The sequence below is a fragment of the Silene latifolia genome, chromosome 6 (assembly GCF_048544455.1).
Source record: "Silene latifolia isolate original U9 population chromosome 6, ASM4854445v1, whole genome shotgun sequence".
NCBI classification, from domain to species: domain Eukaryota; kingdom Viridiplantae; phylum Streptophyta; class Magnoliopsida; order Caryophyllales; family Caryophyllaceae; genus Silene; species Silene latifolia.
Genome location: NC_133531.1, coordinates 53419502 through 53424422, shown reverse-complemented (window position 1 = coordinate 53424422; position 4921 = coordinate 53419502). Strand labels below are relative to the sequence as shown.

Genomic DNA, 4921 nt, shown 5'->3' with positions numbered 1-4921 from the left:
AACCCATGGTGCGGAATGGTTCGCACTAACTTCTTGAAACGGACCCATGCCTCATGAAAGTTCTCATCAGGGACCTGTTTAAAGCTCGTGATCTGAGCTCTAATGGCATTCGTCTTCGAGGCAGAAAAATATTTCTTGTAGAATGCCAAGGCCAAAGAATTCCACTCGGTGATCCCGTGAGCAGCTCGATCCAGGTCTCTATACCACTCCCTCGTAGCATCACGAAGAGAGAATATAAACATGGTCTCCTTCACCTGGTCTGGGGTCACGCCGGCTGGTGGGGACATGGAACAGCAATAATCAATGAATATTTCCATGTGCTTGGCTGAATCTTCATTTGCAGCTCCCCCGAATTGGTTTCTCTCAACCAAGTTAATATAGGAAGGCTTTGGCTCGAATTTTCTTGCCTCCCCTGGTAACGCGAATCCCTTGTAGAGATTCTCAGCTGTCGGCTCAGAGTGACTGGGAATAGTCGCTTCTTCAGCCATCTCTAGGAAATCTGGAGAAGTGACGGTCTCAGCTGATAAATTAGAAACAGGAGATGAAGGCGGATCCTCCTCAAATAGAGCGTTCTCGTAGTAACTAGACAGAGTACTCAGCTCTTCCTCTGTCGGCAATATCCTAGATGATCGCCTCAACTCACGCAATGTCTTCTCAATCTCAGGATTGATCGGTAGTAATTCACCACCCTGTGACCTGCGCATAAGATGAAACTACAAGAAGAATATGAGAATAGTTTAAGGAACGGATGTCCCTTAAATTACAAAAAAGACTAAAAATGAAACAACTAATAATTTTAAATTATTGCCTCCCCGGCAACGGCGCCAAAATATGATACCCGTCGTTGTGAGTACCAAAAATAATATTTATAATACCTATTAAAACTAACATAAGCTAGTGGTAACAGGGTCGAACCACAGAGAGGCGTGAGCAATTATTAGTTGTCTAAATTTAATCCTAAGGTAACGGTGTGTAGGGGTTGATTTGAATTGGTCTATAGCTAAAGGCAATAAAACAAAGTAAACTAAATAAACGGATGAAAATAGATATAAAAGAGGTACTAGGATGGTCGGTTCACTATAGTTTCGGCGACATCATACTAAGTAGGTCTGAATCATACACATGAGGCGGGAAAACAAGAGGTCCTCTCGGTCCACTCTTAACAGATAGCATCTTTCGATCTCGCTATAAGTCCCTAATATCACTAATACTGACTCTCGTCCTGATAAGTGACTAATAATCTAAACTTTACCTATCTTTCGATCTCAGCATAGTTTAGTCATTTTAATTGGTGATCTAACAACTGTCCCTATCTCTCGATCTAATGGGTCAGTCATATCCTAAATATTCAACTAGTCGCGTGCACTCGATTCGTCAAATATAGAATTTAAATCAATTAAAACGAAGGTAACACCTCACGTTGTCAGTCGATCGACCAGGTATGGCAGTCGATCGACTGACACGCGATTTCAGTCCACTATTCTACGCCGCCTAATCTACAGTTCCCCTACATCCTAGCACAAGCTATTTAGCTACTCATACTGAAAATAAAGGCAACAATAAAATTGGCTAAATAAACTACAGAATTCATTATTAATACGGTGAAATAAACAATTAACGTAAGATGATAATTCGGCTTTGGGAAACTGATCTAGCAATTCTATAACTATGAATGAAAGCAAGATAACTGAATAAAACAGGAGAGTACCGTGTGAATTGCGAAGGAAAAGAACAAAGCCGAATGTCAAAGTGAATTGTATTCAATACCGAAATAATCCTTGAACCCTCAAACTGATGAAAACGGAATTGAAAACTGAATGTAAAACTTGATTAAAAACTAGATGCTTATTCTGAAAACCTAGCTTACGTTATATAGAATACAACGTAGTTCTTATTCCAAAATCTAATGTATCATGGGCTTCAAGTTTCTCGATCTTCTTATTCACGTCTGATTAGCGGTGTGGTCGATCGACTATGGTTACCGGTCGATCGACTGACCTATGCTGAACAGTAGTCTCTGGATGTCGTGGGTTGGTCGATCGACTAAAAGAGGTGGTCGATCGACTGTTTTAGCTGATAGTCCGTTTCTAAAACTTAGTGGATTAGTCTTTCAGGCCTCGAAATGCGCACCAAGCTCGTTCCTTTTGTAAGCACTTCATGTCAAATGCAATGCAAGGTACTCGGGGACGGATTTAGCTCAATTTCCGCTGGATTCTTCAAATTTCTGCAATAATGTACAAAAATACGAAAGTAGACGGAAATAGGGAAAATAGTAGAATAAACTACATAAATGAGCTCTGAAATGCGTGTAAAAAGGGATGTAAAACATCATATAAATGACACGCATCAACCTCTTCTTCATATGGTCCTCTCTTTTTTCCATTATTATGGGCATTACTACTCTTCTTTGATGGTGGAGTTCGTTTAGGGATAGATCGTTGACTACTACGTGATTTCTTTGCTGAATTTCGTTCCATAATAACGAATTAAAGAGCCCTAATTAATGGCTGTAAAACAAGTTTTTTGTCGCCTTACAGTCGCCTCTCATATTAGGGTTTTGTATTGGGAAAGTTTTATGGATAATGTTGTTTCATATTAAAACTCACATAATTATAGTATATGATATAAATTTACTCCTTGATGCTATTTCTTTTCAAAACTCTCTTTTGTTTTTGCCTTGGAAGCTAGTTTGGTACCCGCCTGAATTATCTTCTGTTTCTTGTTTCTCCTTCCATAACACCTTGTATATGGATCTCTTTCTCCTGAAGAATGTTTCTACCTTCCCGAAGATTCCTTCTGCTCTTAGAGTACCTTGTCTTATCTCTTTATCTTTGTGCTTCTTTACCTTTCGCAACTCTTCTCTCATATCTTGGAAATTGCCTTTGTACCTTTTTATTATTATAAGACCCCTCATGGACACTTTCATCCTTGTCTTATGGAATGTTAATCTTGGTTGAAAAATGTGACTCTTGAGGAGATTGTTTGTGGTTGACCCATAACTCGGGATTTGAGAGGGTGTGCCGTTGGAAAGGTTTAGGTAGTGTGGTGAGACATACCTTCGTGATTCTTATACCTAGTTTCTTGATATAAAGTGAGTATAATTGATTGGTGAGATTCTGTGTGTTAAGTGTGAGTTGCCTATGTTACTAAGATTATGGAACTTTACTTTACTAATTGTATTCGGGGTTTGAAAGCTTAGTAGGTTGAGCGTTGTTACTTTAGGAGTAAACATGTGGTGAAGTTTATGATGTGAGCTGGAAAGAAAACCCCTTTAGAATGTTAATAACCATACATAGATTGGTGTTACATTTTGACATTTGTTGGGTATGAGTATAGCTTTGTTAGTAGTTTTTATCTTATTTTGTGGAAGTCATTGTGGATGTTCAATGATTAGGAGTTGTTGAATCACAAGTGTAGTGAAGTACCTTGTTTCATGGAGTAGCTTAGATGTAAAATGGCGTAAGTTATCTTGAGGAATCCTTGGAGGTAATGTGGTTGTGAAATTGATTTTTATTAGGAAGTTTTAGGAACCGTTTAGGATGATGTTGTTATTTGAGATTTGAGTATCTGGCGTTTCCTTGTTGTCTAATTTTCCTTTTTCTTTGACCATAAGCGTTACCATTCATGCCTCTCTTCCTCGGTTCGTTGTGCTCCTCCTTTATGTTTGATGCTGGTAACTTATAAAAACTCTATCTTTGACATCCTTGTTGACCTTGCTACGACTATTACCCCTAGGAAGTTCATCATAGTTCTTTTATTAGTTAGGTTTGGATCCTTTTAGTGATAAAGAGTGTCGTTGGGGCTCTCAATCAGACACATTTATATTTCTCAACAAACAACTAGTTAGTGGTTAAGTCGAAGTCGATCCATTGGACGGTGTGCTTTGGGTTCTAAGTCTATCTATCTTAATTTATGCTAGTGTCACAATTGGTTTGGGTTTGTAGGTGTGTTCTAGACTAATGCAAGCAATAAAGTAAAACAAGTAATAAAAGGAAGGATGTAAACAAATGACTAAAAGTGCTAGGATCGAGTTGGTGTATAAGCTTACAATCCCTAAGAAGTTTTTGGGTCCCGGAGCCGAATTAGTTGAGATTGTACAACACCTACAAGTCGACTTAATTCTTCCTATTCAACTATATGCAAGGTCTAATGAGGCTCAAGTTGGTGTATAAGCTTACAAGCCTCATTGAAAAGATAGGTGATGGATCAAAAAATGCAAGGATTCATAGGCTCGCATTTCATCGAACATAACATGTGCATAAGTTGAAATCACAACAAGCAAGCAAATAAATTATGAAGACACATTAGATTAAGCATGAATCAATCCTCATGTTGGTTTTCCTTAATTTTCCATTAATCCTAGCTAAAGAACTACTCACTCATTATCATGGGAAACTTGTCATTAATGGTGTCAATCATTACAACAAGTATAAACATGATAAGAGAATGAGGAAATGAACAGTAAAGAGTAAGGAGTAAAGAGATTATACCAAACTTAAGATGAATAAATGGAAAGGAAAGAATAATAGAAGAGAACTTGATTGATTGATGAAGAGTTGTCAATTCTCCAATAATCACCCAATAACTTCAATTACCCAATAAACTTGAACAATGATTAAGGAAAGATTAATATGGAATGGTTGAGATTTATTTATTCTAATCTACTCCTAATCTAATCTAAGGAAGGTTTGCCTCCACTAAGAGGTCTCTCCCTTTTAATTATTACAAATGGAGTATATATAGTAGTACATCATTAGGTTAAGCAAGGGTGGATTAGTAAATAACAATGCTAAGTTATAACTAGGGAATTGCAAGTCTCGAGGGAGATGCGCATAATACGTGAAGGGGTCCGCTCGTCTTGGTAGGGAGACGCTCGGATCAAGAGTCAATGATCCGCTCGTCTCAATGCTCGGGCCGCTCG

The 4921-nt window shown here is 38.1% G+C and overlaps 1 non-coding gene across 1 annotated transcript; it reads left to right on the top strand.

The window, feature by feature from the left end:
• LOC141588870 (small nucleolar RNA R71) lies at positions 1-107 on the top strand. Its single transcript, XR_012519837.1, has one exon. It is a non-coding gene; the product is annotated as a small nucleolar RNA R71 (small nucleolar RNA).
• Positions 108-4921: the final 4814 nt, after the last annotated feature.